Genomic DNA, 18,491 nt, shown 5'->3' on the forward strand with positions numbered 1-18,491 from the left:
CCACCACTTCCAACTCTCATACCCTCCCCTCCCCTCATCCCTGCAAGTGAACAACCATAAAGCTGAAGCTTCATTCCCTTCACCGTGAACCTGCCTCTGACAGACCCTTGTGTCCTCCTTTCACTGCTGTTTGCCAATAGCCAGAATACAGGGCTCTGAGCCAGGCAGGGAGAGGTCAGAGAGCAATGGGCACCCCAGGCCAGTGTGTCTCAAAGCAGGGTTCATCCACCACCTGACTCAGAATCACCTAGAGAGCCCCTCACACTGGGGTAGGACCCACGAGTCTGCATTTGTGCACACGCTCCAGATGATGCATAAGCCTGAGGACCACTGCTCTGGGGCCACACTCTCTCCCTGTTTGGGTCATTGGTGGAACAACAGTCCTCAGTGACTCCAACGGCCTCATCCAGGGCCTCCTGAGGTGGGGGCTGGGCAGAGGCTGCATCCAGCAGTGGGGGCTCCACTGAAGGAGGTGGCACCACACCCTCCCACCAGCCTCCCTTCTCTGACTTGGCTCATCTGCCAGGCTCCAGGAGGACCCCCTCCTCTCCTCACGCCCCCTACCACACAAACAGCACACTACTAGCCCTGTGTCTGATCCCTACATTAAAGAACCAGTGGAGTTGAGCCAACCATCATTTGTAGGGGTGTGTAATCCCAGCATCCTTCTCCCAAGACACTCTGGTCTCACAGAGTCCCAGGCTTCCTGGCAGTAAGTTATGCATAGCTAAGCCTAGAGATTAAACTTGGTGGGCAGAAGGTCAGTAACAGGGCCATTAATCCTCTGGGTAATTACCTAAGAGCTTCCAAAGGACCAAACTGACTATCCATTTTTCCCAGGGAAGAATCTGGCTCAGAGTGGCAGTCATGGGAGATAAGTTGAGAGAGAGAGGGGACAGGGGGAGAGACAGAGAGGGAGAGAGAGAGAGAAAGACTACCATTTACTGAGACATGCTATGTGCTAGACACATGTAACCCCTGTTACACCTCAAAGGAGCCTGTGAGTCTGGACGAACGCTCTTACTGCTGCTTTCATCTTAAAGACATGGTGCAGGGCAGTGGTTCAGCGCCTGGACTCCACCATCAGATAGCCCTGGTCCAGATCTCAGCTCTATTACATACTAGTTCTATAAATGTTAAGCCTTTTTTTCTTCTTCCTGTCTCCAGAGACCTAGAGTTGGAATTTTCGACCAGCCAAGGTATAAATGTGCTTAGCATCATGCCTTACATGTAGCAGGTGCTCAACAAGTAGTAACTGCTATTACTCAAATTCCTATTTTTGCCCAGAAAAGAACTGGAGCTCAGAGAAGTTAAGCACTTTCCTGAAGCAACACAGAGTGAGTGATAAGCAGAGTTTCTAACCTCAGGCTCTAAAACCTACACTCAGTCCTACTGGGTTGTAAGAAATTTAGAGTTGGCTCAAGAGAAAGTTTCCTCCATTCTCTGCCCTCAGATGAACGCAGTCCCCAGCATGTGTCTTACAGGGCCTGCCACTTAGGAACCAGCCAAACGGCAAACGTGCCTTGCTTTTACCCCACTGATTCTTCAGTAATCAGTTATTGAACATCTACTATAAAGCACTAGTCTTGATCTGATGCTGTGTGGGACAGTTTTAGCCCCCCAGAAGTTTACCATCAGCTTGGGAGCTAAGACCCACTACGCAGCATGCATAGGAGTGACACTTGAGTGTCACTGAGCTGGTAAAGGACTGGTAACGTTTCCTCCTTTCCATAATCAGTCTAAATACATTCACATTGTCATTCTGGATGGTGAGGTGTCTCCACTGAATTGACAAGGGACCCCAACACTCATGCTCAAAAGCTTGGAGTCAAGTTTTGAACTCTTTCAATTAGTCAGTGTCAAAATTCTGCCAAGTCTTCCTTACAAAGACCCATTGCATTTACTCTCCATTCTCACTGCTCCCCTCCCTTCATTCCCACACAGCCTCCTCACTAGCCTCCCACCTTCCTGCCTCTTTCATCCCAAATCATACGTGCATGAGGCCATGGTCAAATTGCTCAGCCTGGAAATCCAGGCTTTTCATCAGCTACATCCACTCTGTGGACCCAATACTGAGTTGTAGCAAGGGCACTGTGGTTCCAAGAAGAGGGTTCAAATTCTGCCTGTAGATCTTAAACTCTCTGAGCCTCTATTCTCCTCTGTTAAATGGGGTAAGAGTCAACTCAGAGGATAAAATGAGAGAGATGTGTGGAAAGGCTTGGCATCCAACAGTAGCTCTATAGATGCCTTCCATTGCCCCATACCCTCCAGGTAACCCATCTGCTCTGCTGGTTTCCACTTTCCTGCATTTGCTGGTCCCTCTTTTCACTGCCAGTTCAAATCCTATCCCTCCATCTGGGCTCAGCTTGAAGCTCAACTCCTCCATAAAACCTTTCATGAATAACCCTAGCCTATAACAGCCTTTTCTTTCTGTATTTCTATGGCACTTCCTTTGCCTTGAAATGTTAAAATTTGTTTCATATAGTTCCAACTTGTCCCTCTAAGCTCCTTGAAGCCATTATGCCCCACAGCAAGGGTGGAAGGTGGGGGCATGGGAGTGGCTTAGGAAGTACAATGGGAACTTAATATGTGCTTATTGACCATATGAAGGCGAGAACTCCCTCTGTGCACAGAGAACACACAGACCTCCAAGCCGATTTGATAAAAGCCTCCAGGACGGAGTTACCATTGGCTGTGTCCTTGGAGAAGACAGAGCCAGAAACCACAGTTCCTGTTCTGTCTGGAGCTCAACTTACAGGAGGCACTGAGCTCAATCCCTGGATGCCTTCCTGGATGAAGGAAGGCAGACGGGACACTCTTCCTGGCAGGACTCCCATTCCTTGGGCTCCACTCCACCTACTCCCGTATGGTTGCTTCTGCAGGCTCTGGTCAGATCCCATCAGTGGGGTGTGACCTGTCATGAACCTGGGCTTGTCAGTCCATTCTGAGTGGTCCAGGTTGAAGGCCCCATTAAGGCCTGGGCCTCAAGTAGTTGGCTCCAGCAGGAGAGCCACTCTCCTAAGCCCGGACCAGTGACAGTGACCCAGACTTTCTAAGCCACCAGGTAGCAGCCCCGCACCCGCCTTCCGCATCCTGCCCTCCTTTCCCAGTGTTCACAGCGTCCAGCCTGCAGGAGGGACAGCCCCCACAGCCAGGCCCTTGAGTGGGCGGGCCAGTTCCTGCCTAACACCTATGTATGTACCTTGATGTCTTTGCTAAGGGTCAGGATGGGAGCTTCCAGAATGGCAGAGCTGCCCAGGTCAGAGGGCAATGCTGGAAGGGAATGAGAACTGGTGGTGATGGGGGGTTGGGTGGGGTGTAATTCACTCCATTCTTTAGGATGAAAGGTGCCTGTCCCGTGGACAAATTCTAACCCACTCTCTGCATTCCTAAGTCCGCCGTTAACTTGGGGGAGGGTAGCACCACGCAAAGCAAGAGCCTATGCCTGTGAGCTGCACCCATCCTCTGAAAGCTGCTTGACTTCCCCTCTGTCCTCCTGGCCTTTGCGAGAGAGAAAGAGGCAATATTAGAAGAGCTGTCCCCTTCCCCTCTCAGATCCAGGCGCTGTGCCCCCTTCTTCCTTCGGCCAAGCCTTGCGGCTAAAGGCCCAGAACATCACCGGCCCCAGATACTCAAGCCTTAGCATCTGGCCCCACCCAGCCCCTCCCTCCCGGGTGTGGAAGTGTGTTAGGGAGAGGGGCCTCTGGCCACTCAGGAGTTAAAATGGCAGCGGGACTGGAAGAGGGGGGGTGGCGTGGCAGGCAGACGGGGAGGAGGCGACCGGAGTGGGCTGGGGAGGTTGGGAGAGCGGCGGAGCTGCGAGCGAGGAAGGCGAGCGAGAAGCCGGGAGGAGGGGCGCGCGGCGGGCGCGGGGCGCGGCGGGGGCCTGCTCACTGCGCTCGCTCGCGGGCGGCGCGCGGAGAGGGCGCCGGGTCTCGGCCGACAGCCTCGGGGCGGCGCGGGTGGGAAGGTGGTCCTTCTGCCGTCGTCGCCCTCACACGGCTCAGCCCCGGGACCACTCCCAGGAAAAGTCCGCGGCGGGGAGGCGCCCGCGGCCCGGCCCCGGCCCCGGCCCCGGCCCCGGCCCCGGGCTGCGCGGGCGGCGCGGACCAACCCGGCCCACAGCCCCAGCACAGGCGGGAGCCGAGCGGCGCGCGGCGGCGCGGGCAGCGGACGGCCGCCCCGGGTGAGTGTGCGGCCCGCGGCCGGGCGGTCCCCCGGGCGGCGGGGCTGCGGGCCCCCGGCGGGGGCTGGGGGAGGGGCGCGCTTCCGCCGCGACGCCCGCAGCGGAGCCGGGGACTCGGGCGGGGAGGCGGCCGCGGGCGGGGAGGGAAGGTGGACTGGAGACTGGAAAGAAGGGTGCCGCCTGCGCGGGCTGGACCCGAGGAGGGGGGCGTTTGGGCCTGAACCCACCCAGAGAGGCACGAACCGCCCCAAACTGTTGCTGGGCAGGCAGAGCGGGGCCGGGAGCTGTCGGGGAGGTGGCAGAGAGGTTAGGGAGGGCGTGACAGGGGCGGACTCGCCGGCGGGAAGCGCTCCAGAGCCGGGGGACTTCCCCTTTCCTTGCAGCTCGGGTGTCTGTGCGGAGGGACTGGGTGGCCTTGGCGTCCGTCCGAAGTATCCGGAACCCGGAGCCAGGCTCCTCCCGGGCCGGCAGGGGGTCTGTCCGCAGCCGGGGATGGGACCTTTGGGGTGGGGGATGGGCCGGCCTCGGGCTCAGCCTGCGGGCCCCGGGAGTGGGAAGCCGAAAGGAAGGCCAGCTCGGGCCCACCGCGGCGCCCCGCAGGCGGGAGGGGTTGGCCAGCCACAGGTGGTGCGTCTGTCCTGCGGGCGAAGGGCGGCGCAGGCTCCGGCTGCCCAGCCAGCGAGGAGCCGCCGGGTGATGGGGAACTGAGCTCGTTTGGGGGCTGAGCTGAGAAGCTAAAGAGGTGCCGGAGACCTGGACCCTGGGGGGTGGGCGCCGGGGGCGTTGTTGTGCACCCGCTCTGTCCCTGTCCTTCCTCCCCCACCAAAGGAACAGGAAGGAAAATGTCAGCTGGGCTTTGTGCTCTGTTCTCAGGCTGCCGCAGCTCCCATCTGTTGGAGCCAACGCAGCTTCTAATTGGGCAACTGGCAGGGTCGGGAGAGGCTGGGCCGGGCATAGCGCTCAGTTGCCAGAGATGGACCCGACAAGCCCTCTACTTGAAGACCCCAGGAGGTGGGGTGGGAGAGAAAAGAGCCTCCCCAGGTCAGGGGAGTGGAGGTGGCCCTCTGCCAGCTTGGTCACTATCTTTGGGGAGATCTGGGTCTTTCCATGCACTCTGTCACATGGCAGGCTCCCCCTTCGCTGCCAGCTTGGGAAGGGCTCTGGCCCATGTCCTGTTCCTGAATGAGAAGGCGGGGATCCCTTCCCACTGCTCCTTAATGGTCTCTCCAACAAAGAGCACTGGGCATGGGGTGGGCAGGGCTGTGTACAGGGCGCTGAGGCCTCCTTGCCTCTGGGCCCTGCTGATCAGAAAAAAGTCACATGTGGGTGGCCTGACCCACTTTCCTGGCTGGCCAGGTGCCCTTGTAGGTTGAAGACAGAAAGAGAAGGGCACAGCCAGGGGTCTGAGCCTTCTAGGCCCCTTTCTTTCTCCTGGGCTGGCTTACACTTTTGTCCTTCCTGCCTCGGGGGAAGGGGTCCCTCTGGACTTGAGATGAGACCTCATTATTTGGAAAGGGTAAAACTGAAGGCCTCAGGCGTCAGGGTTTGAGACCTGCCTAGGGTCTGGCAGGCACCTGGCATCTAGAAGCACCCTGAAATACGCACCCTCCCCCTGCACAGCCCACCGCGAAGGAGACACCGAGTGCCAGGGGTAACGCAGAGGTCTGCTAAAATGAATTCCACCCAGGCTGAGACAGCAGGTTTCCTCTGTAACTCTCCACAGTTCCTCCCCACTACCCATTCTTTATTCCTTTTGCCTCCCCGCTTCTGCTTCCTCCTTTCTCCTTCACTCTTCACTCTCTTTCCCCCTCAAGCATCTCTTCGTCTCTCTCCCTCCCTCCCTTCCAGGTCTCCACCTTTGTCCCCTTCTCTTCTGTATACTGCAGCTTCAACCACAAGCCGAGCACTCGGCCCCTGAGCATCCTGGCTCCTGAGCATCCTGACGGTGGGAACGCATGCACTGTTGGCTCTGCTGCATCCCCTTTGCAGAGGAGGAGCCTGGGTGGCGGGCCTGGCAGCTGCATTCCCCTGGCACGGCTCCTGTATCCTGCCATTTGCCCCTCCTAACCACCCTCTTTTTTTTTTTTTCATTTGGAAGGAGAAAGAAAATCTATTGCTTTTTAAAAATAATTATGTATTCAACACTTTATTGAGTACCTACTCTGTGCTTAGCACTATTTTAGGAGCTGAGGATACAGCAATTAAACAAACCTCCATATCTCAGGGCAGAACTGAACTTGTGTCTGGACCGCCCAGCTGATTAGTTCTGGGCCTACCAGGCTCTTTCGAAGATCCAGTGGTTGCGGGATTGGGCGGGGGAAGGGTGTGAACAATCCCACTGAGTTGTCGTCACCCTCATACTGAGTGACCTCTAGTATGACAGACCCATCTCCTTACAATAAACCAGGTACAGCAAAGCTTACAGACCCAGGGTCATCCTGCCCTTAAGACATTTCCGACCTCAAAGGATGGACCAGCTTGTGTCTCACCATTTATCTGGAGGGCTGAGTAGAAGGGAGAAAGAAACATTTATTATTGAGCATCTATTAAGCACCAGTCATCAAAAATTATCTCATTCATTCCTCCTGTCAGCCTTCTAAGATCTGGATAATCATCCCATGCTTTATAGCCAAGGACATTGAGGACCAGAGAGGATAAACCATATGTCCAAGGTCACAAAGGTCTCCATTTGCAATCACAGTACATTGGCCCCTATATCTGTGGCATCTGGTAGCTTATACAGTTATTTGAAGATTACATTTTAACTGAATTTTTCAGGAGCATGCCTTGTCTCCTCAGAATATTAGAATATATAAGGATTTGCTGAATGGTTGCACAAATAAGCTTTCTCAAGGGATCAGGGAAGGCTTCCTGGAGGAGTTGGGACCCTGTGAGAGGAGGCAGGGAGGGCAGTGGATCTTCTGGATCCCACACAGATCTATAACAAACTCTACGCAGGCAGTCACACACACACACACCCCCACACACCCCCACACACACACCCACCCACACCCCTGCAGGCAGACACACACACACACACACACCCCTGCAGGCAGACACACACACACGCAGACACACACACACACACACACACACACACCCGCATCCAGGTGGTGTTGATGGGAAATCGCTGTTTTCATTCAGGGTCAGTGTGTAAGAGCTTGGATGGCCAGTCTGATGAGTCCATGTCACTGGTGTTCTCAGCCTCCTTGAGCAACTCTGGATTCTAGAAAAGCTCCCAGGCAAAGAACAGAGGATGGGAGGCTTTCAGGCCTGCAAGAACTACAGGGAAGGGTAAGGACAGTGGGTGGAGGCTGGATAGAGCAGGAAAAGGGGAGAGTGACCTAGGAACAGGCAAAAGCAGAAGATAAACAGAAACGAAAAACAGAAGGTAGGAGACGTGCAAGAAAAGTCACAACTCGCAGAACAGACAGCAGCGTGCGGGGGGATTGCTAAGGGAGGGCGACTAAGAAGAGTGCCTTTATGTGATGCTTCCCAGAGGGCCTTGGTCTCTCCGTCCTGCACCTCAGAGGCTGGAACATTCACCCGGTTAGCCTCATGCAGGCGTTTGCTTCCTCGGTCAGCCTGTCGTTCCCAAGCACCTACTGTGCACTCAGCCCTGTGCTGGGGCCAAGGCCAAAGACAAATTAGATTCCCTGCCTTCCAGGAATTCACAGCAAGAGCATAGAGCTGGAGCCCCACTGCTGGAGCTCGTGTCCAGGCCCCTCCACTTACGGCTGGGTGACACTGGGCAAGTTATCGAACCTCTCTGTGCCTCGATTTCCTCATGTATAAATGCGATAATAATAGTACCTACTTCATAGAGTTGTTATGATGATTAAATGAGTCAATACATGTACCGAGCTTAGAACAGCGCCTGGCATAGTAAATGCCACGTAAGTAGTAGTATTGTCATTACTGTTAAGTGAGGAGGGGAGGAGGCTATAGCTCAGCGGCAGAGCGCATGCTTAGCAAGCACAAGGTCCTGGGTTCAATCCCCAGTACTTCCATTAAAAATAAATAAACCTATCCCCCCCCCCAAAAATGGGTTCAAAATCCAAGGGAACTATGAAGTGAGAGAGTCAGTCTTACAATAATGAAACAAATGCTGTAATACAGGGATAAGCAGATAAAGAGGTGACTGTCTCCATCTGCAGCTTAGGAAATGGTCCTCCAGGGACATGATACTGGGGCAAGGCTTGAAAACAGCCAGGCGGAGGTGGTGGCCTGGAAACCCTGAGGCCCAGGAGTCGTTCGTGCGTGGAGAGGGGCCATGTTGTGCGCGCGCCTCCTTCTGTGGGTACCAGCAACACTTCGGCCAAAACCCGCTTCAGCCTCTTTGTTTCCAGTGCTCGGAGCTGAGCCTCCAGCAGGACTGACAGGTTGCCCAGAACATCCTCACACTCTCCAGCCTAAAACAGTTGGCCTTTGGGCAGGGGACCTGGTGCCTCCCTGCTGGGATTGGTCTCATGACCATGGCCTCCCAAGCCGTCATCAAGCAGTCTCTGCTCCAAAGCCAGAGCCGCCCTGGCCCTTGTCCTCTGGCTTCTTGCACTTCTGGGGGCCCTGGAGACACCTTGGCCTGAGGGACCTGCCTTTTAGATGGTGAGATGAACCAGGCTTGATTTAGAATTCGGTTCCTCTCTGTACCTTTCTTCCACCCACACCTCCCCCGCTGCTCAGCATTTGATGGACTTGAACTGGGTTCCATCAAGATGAAGAGCTGGCAGAGGGTTCCTGGGGCACTGACAGTTCCTCGGCCTCCCCCTCGCGCACTGCAGTGGCACTAATTCTGGTAGCTGGCGTTTACTGAGCACTTACTGCGTGCCAGGCACTGTGCCATGGCTTCACCTGCATGATCCCCTTAAGTCCTTAAAAAATACCCCTTTGGGTGGGTCCTCTTGTTATCTTTGATTTAAACGTGAGGAAAACGAGACTCAGAGAAGTTCAGTAACTTGCTCAAGGACATGTAGCTAGAAAAAGACCAAGGGAGGACTTAACCTTCTCTCTGACCCAAGGGCTGCTCCTGAATGCCCCCCAGAATCCAGAAGCCCTCGTGCCTGGAGGTTGCTCTGGGGGCATCCAGCTCATTCTCCCCCCGCCCCACAGTGAGAAGCTCCCCGAGTCCTGTCCAAGCCAGGCACTGCCTGTCCCTGTTTGGGGACCTTCAGAGAGGGTCTGCCCTCTGCCTCCTCCCATTGTCTCATGGAGAGCCAATGTTGTCTCCTCCTGTCTCAGCCAGCTGCACTGGGGGCCACATGGAGCCAGTGGCCTCAGAGAAGCTGGACCCTGAGAGTCAGTCCCCAGGGCCACAGTAGTGGGAACTAATGCAAAGGTGACTTTTGGGAGATGTGAGGATGGGGTACAGACCCCAGACAAGGTGAAGGGAGGTGGGGTGGCTTGGGGTTAGCACTGTCACCAGGGTGTCTCTAACAAGGGAGTCTCGTGTGTTTTGGGAAGAACAGGTACATCTCACAAGGCAGATCCTTTGGGAGCAAACACGTGGAAGAAGGGACAGCGATTGTTAGGCAGCCAGCATGGGTCCCCCAGGAAAAGTGGGTCTGCCTTACCGCATCCTTTCAAGGGGGAAGAAAGGGATGAGGAGAGAAGAAAGACAGGGAAGGCTGTGTCCCTTTATAAAGTGTTCTCAAAATGAGCATCTGAGGTGGGTGACGGAAGTGTCTGTCTTTGGCCTGGGAGGGCGGGGGTGGTGATGCCCAGGGGACGGTTCCACCACAGAGGGGCCGCTGATGGGCACACTAGGAACTTAAAAGCGGTGTGTGCGGAGGGGATGGACTTGACACTTTACCTTACCTGGCGGTCACCCCCACCCCCTCACCTTCTGCTTCTGGACAGACCTCCCAGTGGGATGAAGGTCACTGGGGTTCACACACACAGCTCCAGGCCTTTCAGCCTCAGAAAGTGCTTCCCCAGAGTTGGTCCAGGGGCGGAGTGGTAGAATCCCACACCTAGGGGGGCACCTACCAGGTTCCCTGTCCAAGGCCCATCCTCAGCCGGGCCTCGGCCATCTCAGACCCAGGGTGGGACTGGGTCTCCCTAGTCAGCAAGCATTTATGAGTATGTGTGCCAGGCACTGGGGGTGTAAACAGCAGTGAGCAACCAGAGATGCGGCCCTCATGGAGTTTATACTTTAAATTTATTGTCTGGGGAAACAGTAAACCAACAGTACAGTTGGCCCTGGAACAACACAGGTTTGAAATGCACAGCTCCACTTACACGTGGACTTTTTTCATTAGTAAATACTGTAGCACTACACGACGCCATCCGCAGATGGCTGAATCTCTGGATATTGAGGAACTGCAAATATAGAGGGCCGACTATAAATTATATGCACACTTTCAGTTGTGCAGAGAGAGATCAGTGCTCTGAACCCCCGCATTGCTCACGGGTCAACTATATGTTAGAAGGTGGCAGGTGCTAAAAAGATAAAGCCAAGAAGGGGGATAGGAGAGTATTGTTAGGAAGAGGAGAGTTTGTAGCTTTGCACAGGGAGACCTCGCTGAAGAGGCGACGTAAGAGTGAAGATGACGTGGAGACCGGGTGGTAAGGATGTGCCTGGCACTGCAGGTGCGAGGGCTCAGGGGCGGGACTGCACCTGGTGGGCTGGAGGGGTGTGGAGGAGGCCAGACCTCAGGGAGCCCTGGAGCTGGGGTGAGGAGTTGGCTGTTTTCTCTGAGTGAGGTGGAGCCTTGGCAGGGTTTAGGGCAGGGGTGATAAGATCTGACCTTTTAAAACCCTAAGGCTGAAGGTTCATGGCCATCCATCTCCACATTTCACTAGGTGGCTGGCTCATCAGGAAGTTCTCCAGGCGCTGAAGCTAATTTAGTCAATCAGTACTGACCCACCAAGTCCTTTCGTGATGGGCACTGCCTCCTGGACAGTGGCGGGTGGGGTGGGGGAGAATAAAAAAGCAGAAGACACAGCCTTTACTGGTAAGGAAACCTACCAGTCAGTTGGAAAGGCAGAACTTAGACTCACAAGAAATAAGGAGGGAATAATATCAGACAGTATTTAAAACCAAGCGCTAAACTGTGTGATTTAGACTCTAAATGTTATCAGAACTGTGAGCTCTGTGTGGGAGTATATAGGGAACACGTCCTCGAGGAGGTACTGCTGATCTGGGCCTAGAAAACAGGGTGGGGGCTTGGATCTGCAGAGGGGAGGATTCTTGGGAGGGGAACTTGGAGCTTGTGGGGTGGGAGGGGGCCAACCAGGAGGAGGGCAGGTGAGTGGGAGTAAGGCAGCTGGTATGTGAGCTGCCGAGGGCCGCCGCTTCCTCTCTGGGGCAGCCCTTTCCCCCCCATCTGGGTTTCTCATGTCCCCTTTATTCTCACAGGGGACAGGTGGCAGCCCTCTGGAGCATCATTAGCCGGTGCGCTCGGCCTCTCCTTTGCAGAGCCAGCTGACCTGTCACTTGAAGCCCTCTTACTCTGAGAAAGTCTTGTTTCCAGCTCTCTGGTTATTTTCATGGGTCTGCTCTCTCATAACCCGGTGCCATCCATCAGTTCACCAGCAGCCCCCAGGGTCTGGGGCCCAGCTCTCTGGGATTCCCTTGAGCTCCGTCTCTCCGCCTCATCAGCAGCCGGCTTCTCTCCTCCCTCCCTCTCGCTGCCTGGGCTCCTGTCTGCTAGGTTACTCCTAGGACATTCCAGTTAGTGTCACAAATAGCGAAAAGGAGATGAAATCATGCCCAGAGGAGCCTGCATCCCCCATAAGGGGTGAATCTGTCTTTACCCTGGAGAGAGGCTTAGGGTCGGGCTTTCTTCTGATGTGCGGGGAGAGAGCACCCCCGGAGTGGAGTGGGATCCACTGGCGGTGCCCTCACCACCCAAGACACAGGCAGACGCTGCTCCTCCCTCCCTCTCTCCAGCCAAAGGGCAGGAGCCATGAGTCCCATGGGCAGAGCATTCTGCTCAGCAGCCTCCTCTCCCTCCCCTGGGCCCTCAGCAGCCCGAGAAAGAAGGGCCACCAGCCCTCCCCCAGGGCTCCCCGTTACCCCTTACTGATGCAGGCCTGAGCCAGGACCTTGCTGGAATCCAGAGGAACTGGAATCAGGGCCGGTTAGAGCCCCTCCCCTAACCATATGCTCTTGGGCATTTTTCTTAACTTCTCTGAGCCTCAGTTTCCTCATTTCTAAAGCTAAGTTAATAGTGCCCCCTCCATAGGGTTGCTAAGGATAAGGGCTAAGTTGTTGAAATGCTTATGAAGTGCTCAAAGCTTGCCTGCATTTATCTCACTTCATCCACAGAACAACTGTGAAGTAGCTGTCATTTCCCCCCATTTTTCAGTCGAGGAAACTAAAGCTGGGAAACATTAAGTCACTTGCCCGAGGCCGCACACAGCCAGCGAGTGGCAGAGCCAGAATTCAGCCCCAAAGCTTTGGGACTCCAGAGCCCTGGTTCTCAACCACAGCGTTCAACGAGCTAACCCGTGGAAAGTGCCTGCTACAGAGTAGGAGCTCGATAAATGCTGGTTCCTTTTCTCCTGCCTCCCCAGGGCTGTGCCTCCAAAAAACATAACTCTCCCTTACTGCATCACATTTCTGTCCCGGGATCCCCTGGGACATTCTAGAAGTAGGAATGGGAACGAGCTGTTGCTTTATACCGAGGTGGGGAAAGGCTGAGCGAGGGTGAGTAATCTGCATAAAATCATAAAACACCAGGGCTGTGATTAATACCCAGGGCACCTCTCTCATAAGAGTTTTTGTTATTCAGCCCCACCAGGTCGCAGGCAGAGAGTATCTTGCAGAGGCAAGAACAGAAGTTGTGCCGTATGGGAGGGGAGTGAGAGGCCACCATCGCCCCCAGGGGCAAGTGTTGATCCCTGTGGGCCTGGAAAGATGCTAGAGGAGCATGCTGAGGCCTGTGCTTCCTGAACTTGGGCGCTGTTTCTAGAGTTTATTGCAAACCATCTGGGGACTCGTCTGGATGAATTTAGGAAGGGGACAGTGTTGAAGGTCACAGTGTGGGAAGAAGGGACGCCATCTCAACTTTATGACTATCAAATCCAGACACCTTCTGCACCAGGCGCAGTGCCAAGGGATGGGAATGGGTAACAGGGAGCAAAGGGAAACAAGGTCATGGCCTCAGGGGCCACCCAGTCTGAGGGGAGCAATCACTGGGCACGCGTGCACACATGGCTCCATCTGACCCGCCTGGAAGTAAGAACAAGGACAGACAACTGCAGGGTCATTGAGTACGTGGATATAGACGGAGCAGAGGGGAAAGAGTTGAGATGGTGGATTCCCTGAAACGTCCCTCATGCTTTCCTCTCTGGAGACCTCTTTTCTGGTGGGCACAGAGCCCCGTTTCAGCATGCCCCACCCGGACAGCCCAGGGCTGCCAGCATTCACATTTAATGGGCCGGCCCCTGAGTTCCTCTCAGTTTCCTTATGAGGATCCCCCAGGGAGAAGAGGAGGAGACCAGGTCATAGCATTTAAAACTGGTGGCAGCTGAGAGTCCTCTGGTCGTGTGGCTTTCAAACATCTCTGGATCCATTTTTCAAGGTTAAGTTCTATGTGTGCGAGGCAGAACAATGACCTCCCAAGGATGCACACCTCCTAACCCCTAGAACATGTAAATATGCTATGTTACAGGGCAAAGGGAATTAAGGTTGCGAGTCAGCTGAAACTAAAGAGATTATCCTAGATTATCAGGGCGGGGGGCATGTAATCATGAGTCCTTTAAACGTGGAAGAGGGAGGCAGAAGTCAGTGTCAGAGTGAGGAGATGTAAAAAAGACTTGACTGGCTGTTGCTGGCGTTGAGCGCGGAAGGGGCCGTGAGCCAAGGAGTGCAGCATCTCTAGAAGCTGGAGAAGGCAGGGGAATAGACTCCCCCCTGGAGCCTCCACAGAGGAACACAGACTTGCTGACACCTTGGCTTTAGCCCAGTGAGACCCATTTTGGACTTCTGACCTTTCAAAGTGTAAATAATACATTTGTGTTGCTTTAAGTCCCTGAATTTGCAGTGATGTGTTAACATCAGCAACAGGAAATTAACACAGGCTGCTGTGGTTGGAGCCAAGCCGGTGGACCAGAGCCCCATGGACTTGGCCTCTTCCTGACCCTTGACCCCGGAGGGAACTGCTTCACAACTTGGAGGCTCTGAAGAGCCCAGTTTGATATACACTGTGTCAAAAACACAATCTGGTTATTTTCCTGATGATGACACCAGGGCCCAGAGAAGCAGGGGCTTTGTTGGAGGTCACACTGGGCTGATGGACTCCGTCCAGGGCCTGCTGCTGTCAGAAATCTCGGGTGCTTGCCTGCATTCTCTCATCCATTCATCTATTTGAGACAAATGGATATGTGTGCCTTTGCCCACAAAACCCTCGGCGCTATGCTAAGGACTGGGCAGAAGCACGAGTGAGTTACGAGTTCTGGAAGATGGGAGAGAGTGTGGTTGAGTGCTGGTCCTGCCCTCAGCCCCTCGCTGAGGGGCTTCTTCCTCCAGACACAGGCCAGCAGCTCGGGTCGCTCAGGTCGCTCAGGGCTGTCAGCTTTCCTTGGCTCCGTGCTGGTCCCTGGGTGGCTTTATCTTGGTCGCCTCCTCTGGGTGGAGACACAGCTCTATGAGGGATAGGGCTTGGCCCACTGGCCCAGGCTGCACCTGCCCTCTGGCAGCACACAGGGCCTTGAGGAGAGGGGGTTGGAGGCGACAGAGCCTGGTGCCCCACCCGAAATCAGCACCCTGCTAGGGCCTTATCTCCCCTCTGCCAGGTGGTTTGGCCTTCCCAGCTCCCCCCACAGCACACCTGAGCCACGGGCCGGCCCCCAGGGCTGCCAGCTCCGGGTGTCGGTCTCCATGGCAACCCCACATTTGCCTTCTGGTTTCTAATGACTTATTGGCATGTGTGGTAATTTGCGGAGCTTGGCAAGCAGAGCTAGGGGGCTTGTGAGGGGAGGGGCGGCTGCAAGGGGGACTTGGCAGTGGGGAGGGGGTTCAGGTTTGGGATGGTGATGGAGGCACACCTTTCTTCCCACCCCTCCCTTCCTTTTCCCTGCTGATTAATATCTGGAGTAAGGGAGCTGCTTCAGGTCCAGGGTCTCCCCTCTCTCAGGAGCATCAGCTCTCTCCAGGCCCCTGAGATGGTGACAGATGGACAGACAGATGTAGAGCACAGCTGCTCACCTGTCAAGCAGCGACCAGCAGGAGTGAGGGGCTGACAGCCATGTTCATCCATGCAGGTCACCACTAGTGTTTTCTGACACTCTTCTGCCTGCTCCCTGGGCCCGGTAGTCGCTCTCCCTTGTGGGGAGGGAGCAGGGGTGGCGTATCCACAGGACAGGCCCTTGCAGCTTCTTGGCCTCTCACACACTCAGAGATCCCAGCCAGGCAGCACTGAATGAAATGCCAGATTGCATAGGCAGTGGGTGAACCAGCCAAGCAATCAAAGGGGGAGAGATGAGCGAGGGCCTGACCCTCTCCACTTCCCCTCTGCAAAGCTTACCCAACCTCAAAACTGCTTCCCCAGGGCAAGGCAGCGGGGAGCCGCCGACTGTGCCCGCAGTCTTTCCGCACACTTCCCTGCCTCCCCCTTTGCTCCTGTCTCCTTTCCGGCCTCTGTATCTGTGATTGGAAGAAGCAGTCTGGTATGCTGAAAAGAGCTCCATCTTTAAAGTTGGATACCTCTGGGTTAGAATCCTGGAGCCACTCATTGTCTACCAGCTCTATAACTTTGGACATGTCTTAACCTCCCTTTGTTTCAAGCCTCAGTTTGCTTATCTGTAAAATGGGGTTAACATACCCATTTCCCAGGGTTGTGAAAATGAAACCAGCTCAGACTTCAATACTTGGCACATAGTAGGCACCAATAAATATTAAAGAATTAAAAAACTTATCTTCTATCTACTCAAATAGATAGGAGCAAAGTGATCAATAATTTAAAAAATTCTGGTGGGCTTGGTACGGTTTTCTTTTTAAAATATTTGAGAGTAGTCTTCATTTACTCAGTAAATATTTACTGAGCATCTACTGTGTATAAAGTACTGGGCCAGGTGCTGGGTCTTTCCTAATATTTCACGATTCAGGTGCAGTTAGGTTGCCTGTGCATTCTCCAAGCACAGAGCATTCGCCAGCAGATGGAGGGGGAGGCCAAGGAGGGCTAGGAGCAGAGAGAAGGTGGCCCAAGGTCACCCACGTAGAGATCTTCCATGGATTTCTGAGAAGTGGCTGGCCTCAAGAGAAAAGTCTGCATTATGAAGGCTCTGTCCGGGTCATGTGCAGTGAGACATTCTGCCTGGCTCCTCAGAAATGGTGAGTCTGTTTTTAGAACTGGAAAACAGATGAAGGAGCCAGTGGGAGCTTGCTCCTCCACTTCCATAAGCTGCTGCTGAGGCTTGAGGGGGCCACCGGCCACCACCCAACCAGCAGACGGGAGAGGAGCAGGTGCACCTGCCCTCACCTGGGCATCTGAGCAGATCACAGCTCGCTCAGCTGGTGCTGGGAGGGAGGCAAGGAGCGCAAGGGGGAGCTGGGAGCTTGGCTCCCATCTCTGCCAGCAGATGGACTTCTGCCTGCAGCAAGAGTCTGTCTCTTCTTCTGTCAGCCTCCCTGCAGCCTCGTCCAAGATGGAGCACCAGAGATGCGCAAAGAGAATGTCAGAGACGGCTGGAGCCCTGGAGAGTGTCTGGCCCACACCTCTCCACCCTCTCGTTCACAGTACAGCACACAGACATGACCACAATGGCTCAGACTCGGACTGCCCCGAGGGCTAAGGGGATCAGTGTCTCAGCACACCCCTAACCTATCTTTGGCTCCCTGACATTGGTGAGGGAGCTCTAGCTTAGCCAGTTCCCCCAACCGTTTTTATTGATGCGAAATCTGAGGCCCAGGGAAGGGCAAGGACTTGCCCAAGGTCACACAGCATGTAAGTGTCATCAGGACTAGATATAAAATCTCCTAACTTCTGACCCTGTGCTGTATCTGTTACCTCTCCTCAAGATCCTTCCACTTTCTTTCCTGACCTTTCACTCTGGAGAACGTACTTCAGGTGCAAGGGAGCATAATTTCTCTAAGAGATCATGACTCCCCAAATCTCATAAAATCAGGCTGCATCTTCCCCTCCCCCGTGTCATCACCAACCACCCTTTTGTTCCGTGAAGCCTTCGGCATCTTCCCGTAGACATCCTCGTCTTTCCAAGTCCATCCATTACCTTGGGTGAGACCAGTGACTGGATTCTACCCCTAGACCCATGGCTTCCCCACCTCAGCCACTCACTCCCAAGGGCACACCTTGATCTTGACATCACCTGAAAATCACTTAATGGAGCGCCCTGCCTGCTGGTCACGCCACCTCCTCGTCCCCAGCTTGTTGTCTCAGACTCCCACACAGCCACTCTTCAGCCTCATTGGGACCTTTGGTCTGTTGGTTCCTCTACTTTCTTGCCACCTGTTACCCTCCTCGGCCTTCCCTTCTCTGAGTCCAGATAGATCCCACATTCTATCACTTTGAGAACTCTCCTGCCAATATCCTAAACTCTCCTGACCCTCTGTCTTTTTATTGCCCCAGTCTGGCAAAATCCCAGTTCTGCATTAATCACTCTGTCTACTGCTTTCTGCCTGCAGCCAGATCACAGATCTGCTCGAAAAAGACACAAAATGAGGCAGATTGGTATCACCTCCCCAAATTCACCATCACCAACCCAGCTTATTCTTCAGAAGTGCCTGGTGTTTCTACCACATTCCTCTGGTTAGCTGTCTCCTGACTCTCCACAGTGACTGTCCCACACTCCCCTCCCCAGAACTCTACCTCCATCCTCACTCTCAGCCAAGGACCTCACCCCCTACTTCACAGGAGAACCGGGAGCGCACCTCAGCTTGTCCCACCAGACCCTCAGAGCCTCCGCAGCAGCTTCTCCTCCCTCCCCCCTGTCTGGAGAGAGGCGGCAACACTGCCAGTGCAGCCCCTTCCTCCACGGTGTTCCACACCCTGTCCTCTGGTCTCCTCGGGAACAGCCTTCCCGCCACGCTCAAGGTCCTCCCATCTTCAAAAACGACAACAAAAACAAAAACCTTCCTCAAGCCCAGCTCCACTTCCTGCCACGACCTTGTCTCTTCCCTCCTTATAAGCCAAGTTTCTTGGAAGAGTTGGCTCTACTCTCTCTCTTCATTTCTGCACCTCCCACTCCTTCCTCTGCCCCGCTTCAGTCTGGCCGCCTCCCCCATCGCTCCACTGAAACAGCTTTCCATATCACTAAAGGCAGGGAACGTTTTTTTTTTTAGTTCTCAGAAGCATTTTTCATTCCTTTCTGACACTTTTCTTTTCCCTTGGCTTCTCTGACC

At 54.6% G+C, this 18,491-nt stretch overlaps 1 protein-coding gene across 3 annotated transcripts in view; it reads left to right on the forward strand.

Moving 5' to 3' along the window:
• Nucleotides 1-3,827: 3,827 nt before the first annotated feature.
• LRRN2 (leucine rich repeat neuronal 2) overlaps nt 3,828-18,491 on the forward strand; it is a 60,082-nt gene continuing 45,418 nt past the window's right edge. For all 3 annotated transcript variants that reach the window (XM_074351988.1, XM_074351990.1, XM_074351987.1), the window contains exon 1: nt 3,828-4,186. The gene's annotated coding sequence lies outside the window, so the exon portion shown is untranslated. The remainder of the gene's footprint in view (nt 4,187-18,491) is intronic.

Source organism: Camelus bactrianus, chromosome 23, assembly GCF_048773025.1.
Source record: "Camelus bactrianus isolate YW-2024 breed Bactrian camel chromosome 23, ASM4877302v1, whole genome shotgun sequence".
Classification (NCBI taxonomy): domain Eukaryota; kingdom Metazoa; phylum Chordata; class Mammalia; order Artiodactyla; family Camelidae; genus Camelus; species Camelus bactrianus.